The sequence below is a fragment of the Passer domesticus genome, chromosome 1 (genome assembly GCF_036417665.1).
Source record: "Passer domesticus isolate bPasDom1 chromosome 1, bPasDom1.hap1, whole genome shotgun sequence".
Classification (NCBI taxonomy): Eukaryota; Metazoa; Chordata; class Aves; order Passeriformes; family Passeridae; genus Passer; species Passer domesticus.
In genome coordinates, this window is record NC_087474.1 from 11,306,695 (window position 1) to 11,330,663 (window position 23,969).

At 37.1% G+C, this 23,969-nt stretch overlaps 2 long non-coding RNA genes across 2 annotated transcripts in view; both read right to left on the reverse strand.

The window, feature by feature from the left end:
- Positions 1-10,059: 10,059 nt before the first annotated feature.
- On the reverse strand, positions 10,060-12,244 carry LOC135287032 (uncharacterized). Its single transcript, XR_010350944.1, has 3 exons — positions 12,088-12,244; positions 11,496-11,593; positions 10,060-11,138 (listed from the first exon to the last, which is right to left on the reverse strand). It is a non-coding gene; the product is annotated as an uncharacterized LOC135287032 (long non-coding RNA).
- Positions 12,245-13,350: 1,106 nt separating this feature from the next.
- The window catches only part of LOC135282957 (uncharacterized), a 76,980-nt gene continuing 66,361 nt past the window's right edge, over positions 13,351-23,969 (reverse strand). The window contains exon 5 of the long non-coding RNA XR_010348958.1: positions 13,351-13,900. This is a non-coding gene — a long non-coding RNA (uncharacterized LOC135282957). The remainder of the gene's footprint in view (positions 13,901-23,969) is intronic.

Consider the following 23,969-nt stretch of genomic DNA (forward strand, 5'->3'; position numbering starts at 1 on the left):
CATTTCACAAAATTCTTCTGTCATTCATCTGCACCCAAACTACAAGAAGTGAGAGTCCCTTACTAAAGAGAGCTACTGGGGTGTGGGATAATCATGGCTCAGGGCAGGTCCTGTGAAACATCTCAGAAATCCTCTCCAAGTCCTAGAAGAAGGGATCTTCTGAAGGAGACAAGGAGGGAGAAGTGGCAGTGGTGGCTGGGCTGAAGGTTGACAGGCTGCTCTGGAATAATCTTTCTCTCAGAAAGTCAGAGCCCAGAGGGATTGGCTTTTCGCCCCCACAGATGCTGCACTTTCTTTGGAAGTCAAGTGGTGACTCCTACCAGCTCTTCAAATCACTGACTCATAGAGGATTTTTAATTTACTGAAACAAGCTTAATTCAGTCAGGGTTGGTTTTTTTTTTCTTTTTGGTTGTTTTTTTTTTTTTTCCCTAGGTATCAGGAACTGATGTATTCCCTTTATAGTAGAACTGATAGTAAAATGCATCATGGTAAGAAAAGTATCCCTTCTTCCTGTTTTATTTGTGTTTTTTAAACCCCTGCTATAAAATAACATTTAGTTTTATGCTTTGTTCAAATATCACATATGATTCATGTTTGGTGAGTCTATACATAAAAAGTGTAGCTTTACCAGGTAAGATTTTCTTATTCAATTCCTTTAACTGACTTCATACTGCACTGACATCCCTGTAATATAAAGAGGTCTGTTTTTTTCAATGTATAAACACCTGTACAAAAGGTCAAAACAATGCAACATTGATTTAGGTGCTACACAGGGACCATTTGCACATAACTAGTTTCAGAAGTATGTATTAGATCTTTAGATTGAAATTGAAATTTAAGATGCATGCAGATTATAAGTGCTGGGTGATCTATTACTTTCCCTTTTTGGCTACAAATTGCCTTTGTGCCAGTAGGCAGGGGCACAGCAGACATCACTCTGCAAGGATGGATAACCAAAGGAGAGGTTCCAGTCTCACAACAAAATTTGTTTTTCATGGAGAGACATTTATAGAAGAATGCAAAACACACATCTGTTGAAACATTTCACTAAGAGCCGGAATATTTATTGCGTTTTTCTGAATGGGATGACCCAACTGACATGCTGATTTGTTTAGCATCTGCTATGATAGTGGAGGAAGAAATCCTCATTGAGCCACAGAATCACGGAACAGAAACGTGGGTGGGAGGGGATCTCTGAATCACTCCAGTCTACTGCTTGAGGCAGACCTGTCACCAGCACTAAATCACGTCGACAATGGCTTTATCTACCCTAAATTGTTAAAATGTCCTTGGATGGAGACTCCACAGCCCCCTGGACTGACTTTTCTAGCATTTCTTCATCCTTCCAGTGGAAAAAAATTATCTCTTTCACCAAAAGAAACTTTCTAAGATGAGTTTGTGGCTGCTACATTTTCTCTTACAGCTGAGAATAGTCTGGGCCTCTCATCATTGTAGACACCCTTCAAGCAGCTGTCAAAAGTCCTGTGGTAAATGTTACCATACTTACTGATACTTTTGAAAACTTACATTTTAGAATATACCAGCCCAGGTTCAGGCTTCATTCATATGAACCATTCTGCATCTCCCAGCTGGGATTTGTCCTACAGATGTGAGGTGCTCCCATTATGAAGAAAGTCCTGCAATTCCCATCCAGAATCACTGAAAAGACTTCAGGTTACCAGAACCAGCTTCTGGAGGTGCCTGACTCTCATCACTGCCGGTGTTATGCAGCTCAGCATCTGGGGACAGCTGCCTGAAAGTGGGTAGGATGGGTTGCTTTACAAGTTCTGTACTGTGTCCTCCATGCCACATAAGACTTTTTTTTTTCTGTGTAGAAGAGGAGGGTAGAACTTATTCTGTCAAAATTGTTAAAATAGCACAAATCAGCCTGAATGTCTCCTTATCACTTCAAGAAAAAAATACATACAATTCTCCCTTCCTATTTCTGAGTATTTTTATGTTCCTTAAAACTTACATCAGGTTTTATTTCTTTCTAAAATGAGAATAAGATCATCAGAAACTAATTAGATCTAGTTCTAGTGTAAAACCACAGTGGAAACCTTTCTGAAATGTCAAAGCTGCTGTAGTTATTACTTGTCTTGGGCTCCAAGGGAGTCAGAGTAGTTTCCAGGCTTTGTGTGGTTTCTTTTCTTACCATTTATTTTTTGCTGTTTTTTTGTTTGGTTTGTTTTGTTCAGTTTTGGTTGGTTGGTTAGTTAATTGGTTGTTGTTGTTGCCTGGTTGACACAACAATTGTAAAATACAATGGCAATTACTATTGTGTATCCCCAAATCATGCATGCCACTCTCTTTTTTTTTTTTTTAATTCCCCTAACACTGACTGTAGCTACGACTGTAAGAGGTGGGAGCTTTGAGTAAAAACCCTACTGATGACATCTGTCTTTTTATTTCACTCCAAGATATATGAATGTATAAATATGTGTCCACACTATCACAATTAGATGTGATTCTAGATTACTAGACCATAGATATATGGTTTCTCCAGTTAGTTCATGTTACTTAGTTAAGGGTTTTTTCCTTTGTCTGGAAAATGACGACTTGGAACAAAAGAAGCTTCTGGGAATTGACTAGTTTTGGTAGATTTTTTTTTTTCATTTTTGAGGTTTTATTGCCTTTCTCATATCCTTGATGAAATTTTGGTCAAAGTGAGAGTGGAAGGATGAGAAATGTCTTGTTATGTGCTAATAGTGAGGCAGTAATTAAGTTCCTTCTGGTTCTCAGCAGGAAACTGAGTTATGTCTTGAGTCAGCATCATAACCACCAGGCACTAGAGAGGAGAGACAGCGGTGTCTGTGTCCTAGCAGTCCTACCCAGGCGTTGAAATGGTGATTGGAAGCTAGAGTGCATCCTGAAGAAGGGCTCTAACCACCTACCAACAGACTCCTGAAGCCTCAGGATTTGAAAAGACCTCAGGAAATGATCTGGTTCTGCCTCCCCCCTTTAGACAGCCAAGCTATGTGAAGCTCTTACAGATGTTATTCAAATGTGTCATTAAAAGCCTTCACTGTGGAGAGCCCACACCTCTGGGGATTTCTGTTTAAAGCTTGAAAATGACTAAGTATTGGTTTTTATAATTTGGTGGTCTTTTAGTTTTTCTTGGAATTAAGAACCAATATTCTCACCTGCTAGAAGGGGAATTGAATTACAGATAACTCTGGACTGATTATGATGATGCAGAAAACTCCATCTTCCCATAAACCAGCTATTCTACACCATGGATCTATACTTTCTGTCTTGATGAACATTGCAACAGTCCAAAAGTGTTGGCATTTGCTGTTTAATTAACCTCTAATGTAGCAATTTACCTCAAAGACAATAGTGAATTGTTTCCTGTGCATGCCCTACACGAGTCTCTTTCCACACATGGCACCTGTTTTTCAAAGTTAAGCAAATGATTGCTTGCTTTTTTACTGTGATTCATTATAAAATATTTACTAAAGGTTTATCACAAAACAAGAATGAATTAGCAAAAACTAAGGGGTTTGGAGTTTAAACAGAAAATGAAGGATCAGAAAGGGATGCAAATGTTCATCTCATGATTTGAATTTGCATTAGATTTCAAGAGGACAAAAAGCAGGACAGGTTGTAAATTGAGGTAAATTTCAATGTCAGCAGTTTTAATGATTTTATTGCAAATCTAACAATATTAAGTATTTGCTTTGAGCTCAAACCCCAAGAAGCAATTCTTGGGTTTTGTTATGAAAAAAACCCCAAAATCCAAAACAAACAAAAAAACCCCAAAACAAACTTGAGTGTGTAACAAAAAAATATGCTGTAAATTTAGAAATTATGTACTTAAACTTTCCAGGACCATGAAAATAATCAGAATATATGTTTGGCATGAAAAAAATAAGGCAATTGCTACCTCATATTTGTTCAGAGCGACTATGTAAAACAGTGTAGACACGAGCTGTAGATTTGCACCCAGGCCTATAATAAGGAGGAATTTACAAGACCTGCAAAAGCCAAAGAGTAAATGAACTTAAAGAGTGAGGTCTTTTTGCCACTGCACCAACTGGTGTTAGCAATATGAGCAAATTAGCCATTGGCATTCTAGACCGACTTCTGTCTTAATGGTTTTCTGGGATAAATAGGCTGGCACCTGTCCTAGCAAATTCTTGCTGCTTAGATAAAGCCAAAAACTTTGAAAAAAATTCATTTTCTTTATATTAAATTATCATGAAATTGATGACAAATTTTAATGTTCATTAATTGATATTTCTCTAATTTTCTGTTCATGTGTCCTTTAAGGAGAGTTAACACACTTGCCATAGGAGCTTCCTGATCAGCAAATGTACTGCCTCTCACCATCTCTTACATCAAAGAATCACTTCTGTAAATATGTCAGATTTCCCTGTAACTGATTTTTTTTTCTCTACCCACTTCTCCTAATGGAAGGTTGTTCCTGGGCTTGAATGAAGTGACTGTTTGAAAATTTAATTTCCATACTATGTTATTTCCTAGTCATTTGCTTTTGTGCAGTAGCTGTCTTCTATCTTCAGTTTATATTACTACTTATCCTGACAATATACATTGCTGTCTATACTGCAGTGCTAAGACTGATTGGTATTCTTGTATTTGACTTTGTAAAAAGTATGAGGTAATTTTGATTATTATAGTTTTTACTCAGCAAAGGGCAAGTTTCCATGACTTCCGCATAGTCCTTGATTGCTAGGAACTTCTTACCTGATTGCCTCAATTATTCTATTTTAAAACTCTTTCTGTAACCTGCAAGAACACAGAAGAATGAGGTGGTTTGTGTAATCACATATTACTACCTGTTTGAGTTGTATGTTTTTTGGGCTGTGATGTTATGTAAAATTATTAAAGACCTCCAAGGTGAACATCTTCAGCTGAATTCAGGAAATTACAGTTATCTTTAGTTACTCAGTCTCTCAGCAGAACCCAGTAGAAACACAAGTCTTCTATACAGATGAATTTACAGTTTTTCACAATAAAATACAACGAGGATTTTCAGCTTCCTCATCTGGCGTGTAATCTTTTCTTTCTCTTTTATATAAATAATTTGCTACTACTCATGATGGTTTTCCTCGTGGGGAACACCTTTGGTAGGTTTATTATTAGGTTAATTATTCAAAAACCTCTTAAAGGTTTAACTGCTGAATTGCCTTCTTGATAATTCTACTATGATTTCTTAATATGCTGTATTTTCATTCAAAACAGAGTGAAACAAACATTTTCAGGGCTGCCATAGACAACACAGACCACAGCAAGGAGTCTTTGTCACCAAACAGGAAGTGAAATAGTATTTTTTAAAATATACTGGAACAGGTATTTTTGCACAGAAAAATAGCAATTGTTTTTACTGTTGCTAGGACTTTAGGAGTACGGGAAATACAAATATTTAAAATTTTTTTTGTCTCCTTGTCTCCTGTATCAGTTATTTAGATATACATTGGAAAACTGTTCTAGTCTGGCCCCATTTAACTGTTAGGGACAAATGAATGCAGGCAAGAATAATTTTGTTCTGACTTCTGTATGTACGATTATTTATAACAATTGCAAGTGTGGCCACTCCAAGAGTTGCTATTTAGAAGCTCAAACATGTCAGCTGCTTGTGAGAAGTGCTCCAAACCTCTTGCAATCAATGACTAAAATAGTGCTTCAAGCGGAGCCCTGTTGGGGCAGCAGCACAAACTCACTCACTCAGTCCCTGGGCTCAGCAGGGAAGGGAAGCTCCTTAAGCTGCCTCCTTTGGCCACATCCATTGTGACTGAATAGATGAAAATAGGCACGGTCCAGTGAAAAATGAGTCATCTTTAAAATCACAGATGTGACCATGCACTTTAAAAATGTGTGTTCTGGGATTTAGTGTCAGAAGTCAACAGAAACATCCCCTCTCTCCTCTTTTTTCATCCACAAACCTACACATAAACAAGTGATTATTCATTAAAATGCCTTGGCATTTTTTGTTATATTTTTATTATATTTTTTGTGGGTTTTTATTTCCTTTTTTTTTTTTTTTTGGCTTTCCAATTATGATTTTCCTGTAATAAGATCAAAAGCACTTTCTTCATGATTCATACAGTGGTACAAAATTCTTTCCCTTCAAGATTTATTAGTAGATCTTGTTCCAATGACATCTGAGTGTATAAAATGGCTATTCCATTCATTAGTTTGCTCTTAATATTTTTGTTTATTTGGTCAGAGGTCAGAAAATATAGAAATGCAATTACTATTTTTTTAAAATAAATATTCACTATTCTGATTATTCCATGATGTGGGCAATTAAAATAAATAAATAAAAATATCCAAACTGTCCTCTTCCTCCAAAAACAATTATCACAATTTTTCAGATGTCTTTAAGACTGTGACCTGGGTGAACAACTGTGAATCACAAAGACTGAGTGATGAATAGCTGGAATGATTAGTTTGCAAACAAATCATCAGCTGAGTATCACTTGTCCAAACTATTCACCAAATATTTATAGAGTAAGAAAGTAGCAGTTGCTTCATGAACAGTCTGATTAGATGTGACATGTGGGATGAGTCAAAGAGATGGGGTAGAGATGGTAAGCCAGATTTAGTGTGATACCCAGAAATACCCAGAGACAAGACGTGCTTTCCCTGGGGGCTTTCAGCCACTGATGTAGCAATCAGCCCAAATATCCATAGGATGAAATCATCCAACTCTCATGGACCCAAATTTATGTCTCTCATAATGCAGTACAAAAAACAGTGAGGTTTTAGAACTGGCACCTTAAAGTGAAAAGTCTTTTATAATTTATTTTTCCATTAACAATCCCAAGTAATTCTGGCCTTGCTATCATCAGGATATATGTCTCTTATTGGAAATTGTGTTTTGGAACATTTTTTCCTTTTACGCTACTTCTGGAATTTTGGAAATACGTCTCAATATAACATGACCTTCAACCTTAACTGATACATTCTTTTAGGTCATTAATGAGATATTCTAAAAATGGAATATAATACATGGCTCCAGTGTGTTTGTAGGAAACTTCCAAGAGGTTACAGTAACTTATATTGCGATTCCAATAGCAGTAATGCTTAAATGCTGTAAAAATACTTTTTAGTGCTAATTTAAGACCTAATCTGAATTGGTCAGAGTAGCACAGCTGCCATAATCTTTTTAGCTAAAAAAACCAGAACATAATCAAAAGAAAATTTCTGCATATCATTGAAAAGTTCAATTTTTAATTTCAAAATTGAAAGACAATATGTTTTTCACTGAAATCTTAACTATTTTGATTAAAACATTTTGCCAATGGGTTTCCTGGGAATCCTTGCCTTGATGGAAAAATAAAGAGATGGTATTTCTAAGGATTTCAGATTTTGCAATGCATTTTGAAAATCATTAACAAAGAAATAACATCTGGTCATGAGTGTTTACTCTGTTTCCCCAGGTTTCTGCCAGCATGGTGATTTTGAATTCCATAATTTCACAGTGGTATAATGGTACAGTAGAACAGAAAATTGTGGTATAATCTACTGCCTCCTAACCACAATGTTTAAATGAAGCACAATTTTGCTTTCTCTTGCACATCACTTGCTTTGCGATACAGAAAAGGAATGATGCAACTGCTGTGTAAGACTTCTGAGTAATTGCTTTATGGACATGTGCCCCACCCAGTTAAAATCCAAGTTTGTTCTCACACCAGGTGTGGATGGGTCAAATGTGCACTGAGGCACAATCTCATTTGGTAAGAGTCCATAAAGTTTATGGGGCTACATAAATATATACAAGTTTCTCTTTGGAGTTTCCTGTTCAAAAACCTTCTGCTCCTTTGGAAGGATTCTGCATTTAAAAAAAGGTGAATTCAGAGACAGAGCTTTTGCACCTACTAACTTTTGTCCTGCAAATTGTTCCAGATTCACTGCTAGGATTGAGATTGGTAAAAATGCTTGTTGAAGAAGAAAGATTTAGACAGGAAGTCTGATAACACAGGATCATATCCTTGATGAACCTAAGCTTATGTAGGGCATTTTCACCTCCTGGACCAGAGCCAATGCTACAGGAAATGATACAACTTTGAATAATGATCTCTGACAGAGTGGCAAACACTAAATGCATGATTTTTTTCCAATACATTTATTTTTGTCAGTTGTGACCAAATATATTTCCAAATCTATATGTATATTTATTTACACATTAGATTTTGACTTGTTTAATTTCCTTCTGTGGTCAATTTTCTAGTACAAGCTCATAATCCGGATACATCTATAGTGAAATTCAAAATAAAAAAAGCCTTGAATTTTTGATCTCAAACAATTCATGAAGTAGTTTTAATGAAGGAATGTTCTGGTTTTTAATTTAAGAAGAAATACACGCAATTTGTGTTCAAGTGGTGTACTTGTTTTGAATGTTTGAATGATGGTATTTATAAAAGCTATTTTGAGCATTTCACTATTGTGAAATTTAGTTTACCAAAGCCTACAAACTGAAGTCCTCTCTGTCTTTAATGGAGAGAGATCAATATCTCCAGATGGTGACTCCAAACAACTCTGGAAAATATTAGCATAGGATTATGTAGATATCTTCTACTGTGGCAAAGCTTTGTTTGTTTTTTATATGGCATAAAGAATTCTCATGAACAAGTAAAATACAGGCAAAAAACACCCGATAATTTTGTGTGGTTTTTGTACAATGTAGGAAAATCCCAACCCTTTGCAGGATATGAGCATAAGAGCAGATGAGCATAAACTCTGTTGATGACTTGAAATAAATGCTGCCCCTGAGGTAAGAGAACATGCTCACCCCACACAGACCATGTTCACAACCCCAGCAGAGCTGCATATTTGAGTATCTGGGATCCTCCAGCAGATCCAAGATTGAAACAAGGATTTGTGGCAATCGCCCAGTGGATTATAACAGATTTTCATTACAGGAAGTATTCCATTTTGACAAGTTCTTCTTAGAACTTGAGCTTACTAACTTCCTCTTTTTGGTTTCACAGTTTATACCACTGTGCCTGTTACCATAGATACAGTGGGTTGTTTCCATGGGAACAGGTGGTGTGCCATAAACAAACAAACTACAGAGCCATAACTTCAGTTCACAGTCATTATGCTATGCTACGCTTAGTTAAATGTAAATATTAATTGAAAAATGGTGTGAACAACATTTTACAAATTTTTATGGTGTATTCAAGTTGTTATTTAAATACATATTTTAATGAAATCCAGTTAGGCATAGCCATCAAGCCTTTACAGAAGTAGGAGAAAATAATTTAAGAAGCTTAAAATACCAGTTCTAGCTCCTCTCTTTCTTGTATCATGTAGCTCTACCTCTTGGTCTCAGATTTCATCTATATGAAAAAAGAATAACAATATTTACTTGCTTCTGGAAGTCAGATTCAGTCTAGTTCAAAAATTATTTAAAGTAATTGCTGTTTATTAGTAGTATTAATATTGCTATTGTTGTTTTATTTTACTATTGAAACGAATTATTTGAATGACAAGATATAATCCAGAATATATTCTTCATAACAGAAGATCTCACATGGAATCTTCTCACAAATATTAACAGTCTCACATGAAACTGCACTTGGCTTAAAAAACTAGTTGTATATGACCCTGATCTTCTGATATCCATAAAATGTCAGTCTCAACATTTCAAATTTTTAAAATATTGAAATTATAATTGCAAAAGAAAACTACTTTTTTTTTTTTTTTTAATAATGTCAGCTACTCAAGTACAAGCTGGACCTGATTCCTACCACAGTCCATATAATGGAAATTAAAATTGTTCATATCTTTGAATTTCAAATTAGAAGAACCTATTTTTAAGACAGTCCAAGTATCAGTGTCCAATTCTGACACATATACATGGGCTTAGAAGGTCAGGTTTATTTTCTGTGTCTGACTTGACATAGCATCCTGAAAAATAAGGTGTAAACCTATGTGGTTATTGAGGCTACATAAATGTCACGCAAATGAGTAATATGAGAGAATTTACTTTTAAAGAGTGCATTTACAAGTTGGAAACAGAAGTAGAGTCACAAGAGCATTTATCTTTCAGTGCTAGTAGAAATATATAGATTAACCCCCATCTAGGTAAATTTTAAAAAGTGTGATTTTAGAACTGAGCTCCACTGAACATCCATGAAACCATCACCAGACAGTTCAGAGTGTGAAAAACTGATGTCATCTTGGAAGTACAACACTGGGGACATCTGAGATCCCCTATCAACCAGAAGCAAAATCACCCTCCCCAGCAGATGCTCTCTGTTTGAATCAGACAGGAACTGCTGAGCAAAGATGTTGGGGACTACCAGGGGATGTGTAAAATTTACATACGTGAGCCAGCCTTGGTTATTGAGAGAGTGACAGATCTTTTCATTCACCTTCTCTATGGTTTTGCTAGTGCAGCATCAGATGATTCTCTCTATTGCCATGGACAAAAGGCTGAAGACCTGATTTTCTCTCTGAGAGCTGAAGGAAGGCAAGCTCAAGAACTTCAGTCCTGTCCATTTCCCTAAATATGATGGAGTTACTGCTCTGTCTCTGGGGCAGGATATTAGCCAGAAACTATCTCCCAAACAACCTACAGAGACAGCTCTTCCAGAGAGTGCTGCCCAAGACACTTCCCTTTTCCAGTGTGGTTCCCTTTCTAAAACTTCAGAGTTACTCTGTGTGGCACAGCAATTGTGTCACTGCAGTTATCTGCTTAAGTGAAGGCTACAGAAGTGTGTGGCTACAGCTCATTAGAGGAGGGTGCATTTTCACCTCATTTCCTGGAGGTTGTGTTCTCACCTCCACGTGATACAGCCAGAACCCAAGTCAGCAATCCAGGAAATGCCACTTATAAAGATTGCTCGGTGGCAAACACACAAAAGCAGAGTCTCTTATGTCACTCCTTTACTTAGCTGACTCAATAAGTTTCTGATTTTTTTTTTCTGATTTGTTGTGGTGTCTGTGGAGATAAAGATACTCAAAGCTCTGGAGCAGAGCTGTGTCATGCATATTGCATATTCTTGCCTGGAGAAAGATAATCCTGGTAGTCACTGCAGCTTTCTTGGCAATTGCATAAAGCCTGAAGTGACTATATCTGATTCTTCTTTGTCCACACTAGTGTCCTAGAAGTCTTAATATCTGAGGTGGCTGGGGGCCTGCTTTACTTCTTTTTTATTTGTGCACTGCAAAAAAGAAGAAGAGAAGAATAGGACAGTAGATTGATTTAACCCATGTTCCACTTTCAATTCCTGCACTCCTATGACATTTCAAAATTCTTTTGTCATGGCTGAGCCATATTTCCCAAAGCTGTTGTATAACAATAGCTGGTGGTTGGGTTTAAAATCACCTGTATACAATGTATTACATTACCCTAAACTTTGTTAAATTTTTAAGAGTAAAATTTGTGTAGTTTTTGTTACTGAAAATTTAAAGGAAGTGAGTGCTATGAAGCTAAAATGCTGAGAAAGCAGAAAGAAATCCCCAAAGTTCTCAAAGTGTACTTTAAATCTCATGAGTCAGTGTGGGGATTCTGGGCTTACCTGAGTACTGACCAGTAAAGCAACCTTCAGGTTTTCCTTCTGTATTGCGCCTCATAAGATAGCCTTGTAAAAAATAGAAGTGCTGCAAATAGATTTTCCTGGAGGAAAAATCCAGGCAGGGAAAGAAAAAAAGAAAAGCCATATGTATATGCATTAAAACCCTAGAAGAAAATGCAAAGGTTCCTCTTTCCTTAAAAGCTCTGAAAATGCACTAAATAAATGGTAACACCATGATATACTTTATATTAGAATCCCATGAAGAGCAGCTCCCCATGATGAGATCAGCCCCCAGAGGACAGTACCATGGTCACAGGTGGCTGAAGCAGGGGCCAGGTCTCAGCCCTCTCTCCTGACAGCTATAGAAGGGAGCTGGGAGATAACACAGAGTTAATCCTCAGCATCCCAGTCATGTCTCACTCATAAAACATTTGGTGCTCAAATGGCACATTTGGATACGTCCCCACCTCACTCTTTCCCTTCTTCCCCACAACTTGGCCTTGGTCCCTCAGAACTGTAGGAAAATTGTCCCTTTCCACTGCCCAGGTGCATCTGACATAAAAAGCGAGCTTCAAAAGAGATGTGGGCCTTTCACCTGACACTTCCAGCCAACTGTGTCCCGATCTCACAGGGGTATGATGAGCTCATTGCCAAAGCTGGAGTGCCAAACCCTCTCCCATCATGTCCCAGCACAGGCTGGTGGAGGCCAGCTGGGTGTGACCCCACACCCAGCAGAAGGGCAGGCACTGGGGATGGTGCCCTCGGGGGCATTGTGATCCCAGCCGGTGCTTGGCTGCATGTTTGCCAGCTGGAATACACAGGGGCTGAAGTCATAGCTTCAGAACAGGCACTGACATGATTTTACTGTCATATACAATCCCCAAAGCAGTGTCAGTTGCCCCTAAAATGGATTTTACTGTTGTATATTAATCAGTAAAAGGAACCTCAGTCAAGACGTTAGCTTTGAGATTGAAATGAAAAATTGAAGAGGTGATAGTGCTGAATAAAAGATGATATTAGCCATAAGGCATTTTAAAGAGATAAGAATACAAGGCTGGGATGTCAGGCTTTAGTGTATTCTGTATCTTGGGATCTTCTACTTATTTGGATAAAACACCTTGGCACAGCAGATGGAATCTGATGTAATCCTGTCATCTGACTGAATGTGTTTGTTTTCCTCTGCTGCTGAGAGCATGTGAATTGCCCCAGTCAGGATCCAGGTTTCCTAATCTGCATAGAGGGATCAAGGTTCCTTTGCTCAAGGATCCTGGATGTTTCTTGTATGACTCACACACTGCTAAGCAGCTAAAGGTAAAGACCTTCTAAAAGACAGAGACTGCCGCTCTCCAGAGAACAGCTGACTGGGAAAAGTTTAACTGAAGGTGTCCAGGTGTTTTAAAAATACACCTGGGAGGGAATCGTTCAGTGCTTTTGTCATGAGGAGCACTGGTCTGGCAACTCATTTTCAGTTTGGGCTGTTCTTAAGCATAAGAAAAACCCTTGTTTTAGGAGGAGGAGAGGACTAGAAAGAATTAGTGTACAGCTGTTTATGTGCACTTGAGTTTAGTCAGTATTTGTTGCAGTTGCAGTGTGTGGACTGACATCCAGCTCCTGCAGCTGAAGCACATTGGAGTTCTGACTTCAGTGGGTGCTGGATCAGACTGAGCAGGAGAGAAAACAACAAATCAACATTAACTGAGGTCACCTATACTTTGAGTAATTATACAGCAGGGCAAATGGCAGGGCAAAACAAACATTGGAAATGGCAGTAAAATGGCTCAAGGAAAGAGGAAAGAGGAACTGTTCATTCAAACTAAGGCTGTAGCTGCCAGACATAGTTTTCAAATAAGCTGTCCCTCTTGAATCTGGCAGACAAGATCTTTTAGTTTCACAGGAAGGAGCAATTCTCATCGGAGCAGCTGTAGCCCAAGCTGCAGCAGTGATGAGACAGCTTGACAAATCAGGCCCTTTTAAGGTTACTGCCATTAAATTAGTCACTCGAAAACACTAAATATCAGCTTGCAAGATGATCTTTTTAGTAGGCAAAGGCCTTTTAATTTTTATTAGAGCAATTAGTCCGTTTATAAGTCTCAAAATAAAATTAATCATTGTGGTAATACAGCATGAAATAGCTCCCCTAGTTTCAGTCAGGCACAGGATTTTCAAGGAGGTATTTTGTTGTTGTTCATTTGCTTTGAGGGGGTGGTGTCTTTTTCTTCTCCATTTACAGCAATCTTTATATGTAAGCATAGGTTTGGAGGCACAGGTCTCTGAAGGCAGTGCTGTGCTCAGGAGGGAAGCTCGCCAAAAAGGGAATTCCTTTGCTTCTCTCAATCACATCTTCTCCTTTCATCTGAATACACATGCAGCCCCAGTGCATTCTCCCATGAAACAGTGAAATGACACATCTGTATAAAAAAAAGAGATGTTAGAAAGGTATAATTGTAACCCAGTCCCTTCACTGTCTCTTTTTCTCCTTCAAGACTAGCTCTACTTGGATAAAGAATATCTTTTTGCTTCATTTGCATTTTTAATGTCTTGTTTACCTTTTCCAAGCCATCAGGGTACAGAGCAGTTTTCAAATACTTTCTCAACATATTTTTAACCATTTCAGTATAAAATGTTTTTATTTTGCTGTTACCCTCACTTCTTTTTTAATTAATCTCCTCATTTGTGCATTAAAAATTGCATACTTTCATTAATGCACACAATCTCTTGCACAGTACTCCTTTGTAAGTACAAAGCATCAAAATCATGCTACCAAGTAAAAATTCTCTGATGTCTAAGGCATTGATTTTAGTTTACTTAACTGCAGAAGTTTAAGATGTTATTTAACCACAACTCTTTGTTCTGTGTTTCTGCTTGACCTCAGTAAGTGGCAGTAATCCTCTTTCTCAGCCACAGCAGCAAGTTGGCATTCAGCTCAGCCTTCAGGTGCCTCTTAACTTAATAACTATACTTTTCCCCAAAATGGGTGGAACAAGGTCACTGTTTCCCCAACTCTCCAGTGGGGATGGTGAGCCTACAAAAGAACCCAGGGAATGATGCTGGGCACAGGAAAAATAAACCAGTGCAGTGAGGTTCTTCAGTATTCAGCTGTCAGAACCCCATGGCCTCTGATCTCACAACCCTGACATGTGTTCTAAGTTCTCTACAACTGAGAGAATGAGTGGAATTAATCAAATTCATACAAATAAATATGTGGATGTTCTTCTAGATGCATGACATAATAATGTTGACAGTTGCGTAATAATGGAATTATCCATATACTGCCAGAAGATCTCACTATTTGTGAGTTAAAATCCAGCAATCAATCATCTCTGTTTTAAGGATTCTTTAAAAGCATATGAAACAACACAACTGAAATAACAGCCAAAGATAAAACATCATACTGTGAATATAGTAATGCTATTTTCATTTGAGTATTTAAATAATCAATTAAATATTACAACTTGAAATATTTATGCACATGCACTCACAACATTTAATAATTGCATCACTGAAGCATCAGTATGGGGTTAATTTTATTTTACTACAAAAATCCACAGCTCAGTGAGATCTCAGCTTTATGATTACAGCAGAGAAGTAGCTCTTGGAAAGCCTTTAGTGAATATACTGTCATAACAAAGTAGGAATATGAAGTCTTCCCAGCCATCTCCAATGCAGTTATCCACATCTTGTCAAACAAGTCCTGCTGTTATTGGCGAGATGGCCTTTTCTGTATCTTCACCTTCATGAAAATAGTTGATGTCTTCTAGTCTTTAGCAAATAAAATCTTAATTAGGATTTTGTTAATGCTGATATATACTGCAGGGGAAAATTGACTTTAACATTCCTGTTTTTCTGCCACATTTCTTCTTGAAAACATCCCCTTTTTAGCTGATTGTTCCAGTTTTGTCTTATAGAACTTTGAAGTCTTCCATTTTGATAAACAAAAACAACCTTTTTTTTTTGTTTTGACATTTCCAAAACAGATGTCTGAATCCTCTTTCCTCACTTATGTCTGTGGTACTTGGATTTATTGCATTGGTTTCCTGCTGGACACAAATTCCATATTCTGGCTTGCTTCAGTACCAAAGATGATCTCAAAATCTCACAGTTTACTTCAAAAATCAGAGCACTTGATAGGTCTCAGAATGGCCTTCCTAAAGGAGTATAAGATGCTAAAACAATTTTTTCAATATTTTTTTCTTTTTTGTACAGTGGAGCTTTATAAATTTACTTAAAAGTATGTCTGATGTGATTGTCTTCAATAGCAGGGAACCTGGTGACTGACTAATCCATCTCTGTGTGCCAGGTTCCATTTCTGTGTGCCATGTTCCTATGTCCCCCAGGGACATTGGCATCATGGATAAGCATATGATGAGCTAAGGAGGTAACTGTATTTCAATGTGATCAAGAGGATTTGATATTTTTATCACATACTCAGAACCCGTTCCAAGAATAGAGAAGAACTATTTGAAAAATATGAACAAAGCTCTTTTTTTGTTGTTGTTGTTGTATGCTGGTCACATGACCAAAAGGAAATGCTTGTCAGTATTTGCTGATCAGCAGGAAAAAGACAGTTCTCTGTGCACTTCTCTACAGTTTTGGGGAAGAAAATGACTTTTGGTCTCCTTGCTTTAATCTGCCTGCTCAGTACAGCACAAGAGATTTCACTTCTTGTTTCCTAACACTGGTTGGATTGCATAGTTAAATTACGTGGCTTTGAATTAACCATACAAATGATAATTGCAATTATAACTTTAAGAAATGATAACTCATTAACAAGCTGCATTTTATAAAGAAAAGCTGTGACTTGTTGCTGTAGTAGAAGGACCATTTCCTGAACCACATTGGGCCATTTGCAAAATAACTTATGTGCTACAATTCTGTGCTACCTTGGTAATTCGGTGAAAGCAGCTGTCCTCTGGTGGGAAAACATTGATCTGTTCTGTGATGATTCCATGATCTACTCAATCAGCAATGTAAAGTGAGGAATCGGCCCCCAGGTCCGTGTCATGTCAGCTGCCTAATGCCATTGATTTACCAGCCCCTGATTCTCATCCCAATGAATACAGCTGCTCACATCGGTATAATAGGCTCACATGTTTTTGAAGATGCAGTGCCAAATAAAAATAATGTTTTAAAATGTTGGAAGAAGTTATTAAGATTTGTGTGAAGGGGTCATGTTTGTCTGTGTGAGGCAAAGGCAAGAGCGTGTGTGGTATAAAGGGGCTGAATGTCTGGAGCTGCATTGTTTGTTCTTGTTACAATGTGTTGGATGTGTTCTAGTAATCAGTGTTGTCTCATGTGTGAAAACAACATTGTGATGCAGATTGTAGCTGTCAGATGACTCTCAATTATAAAATAGTCTTTGGAGACCGAGAAATGGAACCATGCAGTAAATGACACAATTTATTAATCAAATTTATCATCTTATTCTGCTTTTCCTGAAACCGAGAAGTTACTTGTAAATTCACTGCACTCATTGCTCCTAATTATAATCACGTGAAGAAGCTGTCTTCTGGGCACCAGCTGATGCTACTCATGTTTTACTGAATCATATAAGACACATGACCCTCCTTGTGCAAGCATCAGATCAGGGCATATGTGTTCTTGTGACTGAATGCAATTAGTCTAGTAGTTCTTCTGAGTCAGTGGAGTTTCAGTGACTTTGCATCTCTCAAAAACCTCAAGTAAATTTGATTTGATTGTAAGGAAAAAATATTTCCTCCTGGTGTTAGAAGGGGCTACAATTTCCATTAATTGTACCTGAACTCTTGTTAACTCAAGGCAAGACTCTGAAATGGAATGACTCAGTGACATTAACTGATGTATAGTAATTAGACATGATTTTTAAAGAAATCGTGCAGATCATTCAGGAAGTCAGCAAATTCTAGGTACTTAATGTTTTTGCTTACTATTGAAGAAAATTAGTGATCATGTGCTCAAACTTTACCAAATGCTCTATAAATTATGAATTCAGACAATAGTATTATTCAAGTGGGAATTCTCTACCACACTTCACATTGGAGGATTTAGAAATGTGTCCTCTCCTGATTTTATGTAAAGAAACACCTTCTGGTAAGATGAAAAGACTTACTGACATGAGGAGATTAGTTCGCAAATTTATCTGTGTCCTTATTCATTTTTACTGAGCACCTACTGAAAATTATTTTTCCTTTCCACTTGTGTAGTTAGCTTAATCTAACAGTTCAGTCTTCCTACAGTGGAGTAAGTCTTCCTACATGCATACTGGTTATTTTATTGGGATAAATCCGTTCCCCACACACTCCAGAATAAGACCTCTTTGAGAGTCATGGGATAAGGCAGTCATTAGATGTATGGGCATAGCTGACCACAGCTCATAGGCCAATAAATCCTCAGAGTTCTGAAGACACTTTCATTTTATAATTTAGTAGAGGATCATATATTTTGTGGAGAGAATTTTGCTACCCCTTAGTGAATATTGTGTAGGATATTTGCCAAGATTGTCATCCAGCATCTGAAAGTAGAGGAAATGCATTAATTTCAGAAGCATTACTCATGATCTCGGGCAGTTCAAGGGATGTTAAATTTAACCCCTCATTATCTTAAGCTAAAAATCTTTCAGCAAATAGTGGAAAAGCTCGAAGTTCAGTTTTCAGCTCTGGGAAATGAGCTTTTATGAAAAAACAAATCAAACCAAAGAAGATGCCAACCTTTTGAAAATTTTATGGAAAAAAAAATCAAATGCATCTACCTCCTCTTTTGAAGAGGTTTTTATTCTGTATGAAATTATATTTTGCAATCAGGGTTTCCCACTTGTGGTTTGTCCTATTTCCCTCCATTATGATTGCTGTTTTGTTATTTCCCACCCTCTGGGAAGTGAAGGTGAAAAGAATTGCCTAATATCCTTGAAACTCAAATTATTTGCTCCTGCAAATTTGTGAAAATAGAGAAAAGGATGCTAATGACCAATTATTTTAGCTTATTTTGATCTGATATCACGTATAAGACAAAGTTGTAGATAGTGAAAGTTCACAGTACTTCATTTAAAACACAGGTTAAATAGAACATAAACCTCACCCTAAATCCAACTTGTAAAAACCTATTAAAAATAATGCAATTTGATTAATTAGTCGAACTGAGGTCTGAAACACGAAATTTGCTTGTGCACTTAAACCTGACTGTCTAAATAGTCCCAGTGAATCCTAACAGAGGGGCTTAGGATCTGGGGACAAAATAACTTGAAACTCTGGTATCAAAAGACTAACATTTTTGTTAATTTAAGATTTTAAAGTTCTCTGTGATTTCCCTGGGTTTTTTTTGTTTGTTTGTTTGTTTTTTGGGGTTTTTTTAGGTTTTTTTTTTTTGTTTTTTTTTCTGGTTTTGGTTTGGTTTGGGTTTTTTGGGTTTGTTTTTTTTTTTTTTTGTTTTGTTTTGGTTTGGTTTGGTTTTTTTTTGTTTGTTTTTGTTGTTGTTTGTTTTTTGTTTGGTTGGGGTTTTTTTTTTGTTTGTTTGTTTTTGGTTTGCATTTTTCCCTAGAAATAAGACAGCCAAGTAACATATATATTGAGACCTAATCTTTTCAGTTCACACCTCAACACTGAACTTTATACCACAGTGGTGGACCATGAATTTTGGTGACTGAATTCAATGGCCAAAATCCATTTTTCTACCTTTTGGTAAAAAAAGGCTGGCAATACAATAAAGACATTAATACCTTTATTTCTATCATGAAATTAGACCCCTTACTGGAAGGTTCTAGAAAAAAACACAAGTTTTCATGGAAGTAGATGAGGGAAGAAATCTATTATAAATTGCAATGTAGTTACTGAGGGCTCATCAGTGACAGATTTTTCTGTTATTTCTAAGCATGAGTCTCTCTTTTGCCTTTAAGAGGCATTTGCACTACAGGATGTGTCCACAAAATGATTTGGCACTTCAATTCATTATTTATCCTTCTAAAATGAAGCTGACCTAAAATCTCTATGCTGCAGAGTGTTGCTGTAGGAATGTTAATATTAATGCTGTTTTTTTAACTCCCACGCTATGGGTTTAGGTAATAAGGCTATTAGCAAATTCTTAAAAACATTATGCTTTCTTTTATAGTCTGAATTTTTAGTCACAGCAGCCACTTTCAACCGTGCAGTATTAGATGCTTCCACCTGAGGTTTTATTTTGGTCTGTGTGTTGTTTTAGATATGGGACCATAGCTAAATTTTAGCACCACTAAAAAGAGTAGCTCCCCTCTAGAAGTGAACTGGTATCTTCAGAGAGAGGAAGAAAAAGAAATGTAGACCCGTTTTAAGCCCTCTGTTGTCAGCACATCTGAGAAGAGGCTCCAATTTCTGAATTCTGTTTATTCCTTGTGATGAACTGTTGGTTTCATGAAAGAACGCTTCTGTTGAATGTTGTGCATGCTCTTGAATTCCTGTGGATATCAGTAGAACTAAGGGCAAGATATAATTATAGCGTATGCTTTTCTTACAGGAGCTGACAAAGTCAAATCAAAATAATGTTACCAACTTCTTTTTGGATTAATTTTTCTGCTTGTTTGTTAAATCAGCTGACTGAGTACTAGATTTGAATCAAAGACAGAAACCTCAGTTTCAGGTTGGTGGTAAAGGGAATGGATTTGGACTGTTCCTTCTGATGTTATCAAGCCATTCCATTATCTTAATTATGCAAGAATTTCAGAGCTTGTCCTTGGTTCCTGAGTTAAGGTTTATCTACTATGTCCTAAGGAAAGTGATTCAGCTAGAGCATTTTTAAATGTTTATTGATAATCTTAGTATTCCCTGCAAATATTTTAAAATGAATTTGCCTTTTCCTGACTACTCAATAGCATTGGATTACTATGACAACAGGGTGGAAGTAACAGTCTCACTACTAACTTGTTGTTCAAGGGGTAGGTTCAAAGAAATTCTGCAAGAAATAATCTATCCCAAATAGACCAACCAATTCAGTTCTTATCTGTGTAAAAGCATTGTGTGTTACTTCTCACATGCATGTAATGTAACTTCATCTTTCCATTTTCTATAATCTCACCATTTCTTTCATATAGCTGAAATGTGGCCAGCTATAAAAAAGTGGAGACCAAGCTTAAACCTATAAATCAAGAACCAATATAAACATTTGGGCTTTAGGTTTGGACCTGTGTTTTGGGACTGCCCTTCTCATTCTTTCTTTCCCCATCACCTGTTTCCCTTTGGGGGGAATGATGCCCCAGGACTCAGGGGCACAGATAACCAGCAGTGTAGTACATTCTTCACAGGGAAAGGTGGGACTTAGGCACTTCTTTCCCTGGAACGAAGCGATGTAGGTGCTGCAAAGTCATGAGTGAATTGATGTCAGAGCTGTGATGGCATGAACACACAAAGAAAGCATCACTGCTCACTCTGCTTTTCTTTTAGAACCAGGAGAATGACAGAGATGTCAAACAGTAAACCCCTAAACTCAGTGGTCCTCTGTTGTTTCACATCCAGGTTCACACAGATACTAATTCGTGCTGCCCACTATCTATGTCTGTCAGAATTTTATGTACAGGATGCAAATATGTGTAGTCTACAGTTTTCATTCCCCATGATGGGAACACTACCATAGCCTTATGAAATGTAATAACTTCTAGTTATCATATAATATGGCTCCAGGTGCATGTAAAACAGAGAATTATACAGACATTATGAAGCATCCATATCCATGGAGTGCAAAGAAAAATGATATCCCATTGTCATGTAAGGTTTAGATTTTAAATTCTTTCTTGAGATAAAGACATTAATATTTTGATAGTAAAAGGTCATTTTTCAGTAGCACTCACAGATTGCCAGTAAAAGATAATGCTTCCCTGGTGGACAAGCTTTCTTACAATATGTCTTCCACATGGTAATGAAATCCCCAGAAAGCAATGGTTGGTTCTGTAGTTTGCTAGATAAAGAAAAAAGGGAAAAAAAAGAGGACTTGGGAGATTACTTTGTGCTGAATAATGTATCTGATTTATTTCACTCCTTTTTCTGCTTGCGGAATATCTAAAAGTTCATTTAAATTTCAAATTTTTATGTATTTGTTTGTTATTTAGAAATGCTCAGTAAGCTCTTACTTCATTTTTGTATTCTTATTGAAATGCCACAACATGATCCAATGGTGACCTAAGGAATACACTGTTGTTTTGTTCTCCTGATTGGATAACTTAGATACTATAAGAAACATGTATCTGAAAATCTCTTAAAAACATGTAATTGCATGAGTGTTATCACCAGTTCCAGAACTACAATTAGTGGTTGCAGCACCTTAGGGCTCTTCTTTTTCCCCTGACAAATGCCTTTTAAAGTTCCCAGGAGATACAGCTGTTTTTCATTGATATAGAGAACTAGGACTCCTCAACCAGCAGTGCTTAAGGAGCTAATTTAAAGAGAAATAATAGCAGAAATAATTGGGAATTTCCTAATGATGGAATTTCACTCCTTGGGAAATTCCATTTTATTGTAATGGGAACTTCCCACAGTAACACAACAGTTTTGAAGAAATTAAGGGATTGGGAAGGTTAGAAAAGAGCAAGGCAGATAAAAAGACTCACCCATACCCTGAGAACCTGGTGATTTGGCTGCTCTGTGAGAAATGGGAAAGACACCTTAGGCTGAGTTTGTGCCCGGTTCAGTACAAAGCTTTATCTCCTGCTGGAAATCCTAAATAATGACCTTAAATCACCACAGATTGGCAGGGTGTGTCTTTCCTGTCAGATAAATCCTGCTTTGCATATGTGACTGCTTATTCAGCATATGATTTTCTTGAAGCTCAATAATCTGTATCCTGAAGGAATTGTGAAACATCCAGACAAATTTTGATTCTGAAAATTGTTCTTTTTGGAGCTGGAGATCAAAAATTGTAGCGTTTTTGATAAGTCACTCTAGACATCTCTGGACTAGAGGGAATCTCTCCCCCTTCCTCCTCCCCAAGTTAAAATTTGAGTGTATATTATATAAATTAAATACATGTATTTAAAACAAACTTTTTGATTAGAGAGTTAAAAAAAAAGAAGATTGAAGAACTTGAAATAGCAGCACATGCCAGGTATTGAACTATTCATCCATCATCTTCTATGGGAGATTACTCATTGTTCAGATTCCATAGAATATTATTTTTAAATCAGTTTTGATTATGTACATCACTAGACTACTATTTGATATGAACAATCACAGGCAACTACAGAGCTAAGAAATAACTAATAAATAGAGAAAGCAAATAATGATAATAGTTAATAAAGCAGCAACAAAAATAGCAATACCTAAAACAGTAGCTATAGATGAAAATATTTCATTAGAGTTCAGTGCTACAGTATTTTGTTCGAAGATAAAGCCAGGAAGGCTGGGGGTTAATACTGAACTATTATTCAGAATGTGGTGTTTTACACATGTACAGATTTGCCATGTGGATATTTATGGTGATGGTTATTTACAATTATATTGAGCCACTCTAAAGCTTCTAGTTTTGATTACTCAGTGTAAAAGGAAGATTCTCTGAAAGGAAATTCAGGTTCTTTCAAATAGCTCCAAGGTGGGTTTCATGCTCTGCTTCTGTTTGAAATCACAGCCTGTACAAGACAACAGCAGCTCTGCTGTTGAGTTCAGCATGTCCAGCATTTTGTCTCACGTTCTTGGTGCTTTGAGTGCACTTGACAAAGCCAAAGGGGGAAAAGCTTTTCATAAGGGAAAATAAGAGGTCCCTTCAAAGACTTATAATTTCCTTCCTTGTACCATTTCCCTGTCCCACTGAGACCACTCATTGCCCCAGCCTTTATATCAGCTTTTCAAAATCTCAGCAGTGACCTTGAAGTCTCAGCCCCCACTGTTAGAAAATCTTGCCTGTGTAATTCTGACACAGCTGATTGTTTTGTTTGTCTGTTTGGTTTGCTATTAAAAAATAATGTCACTTAACTGTAAAACAAAACAAAACTGTCCTACAACCACAGTTGTGAGGATTATGTTATAGAATGGTTTGTGTTGGCAAGTACCTTTAAAGATTACCTAGTTCAACCCCACTGCCATGGGCAAGGACATCTTTCACAACTGCTCTCTATGATATGTTACACTCTGAAATGATATGTTTCCCTCTGGTGCCCTATGGCACCTCTTTGTCTAGAGAACAATTGGTGCTGGAATACAATGCTATTAAGCAGAAGGATTTGGAGGTTGGTTCTGTAATGTTTTACACCATGTGTATTCAGCTGTCTGTGTGATAAATGGGTGAAAAGTGCCTTTGTTCAAACTTGGTAACACGGTGGGGCCACTGTTCAGAGCTGTAAGTGACAGCAGCAGCAAGAGAGCCAAGGGTGGCTGCCTTCTGACCCACATAAACCAAGATAACATCAACAAATATGACAATAGAAACACAGTCAGGCAATCACTGGGGTTCTTTATCTGTTCCTCGAATGTAGAGTATATCTTCAGGTAGGACAAACAGCTGTCATCCAAAAAAAGAGCTAAAAGGGCTGAAAATATACATTCCTCCATGCTT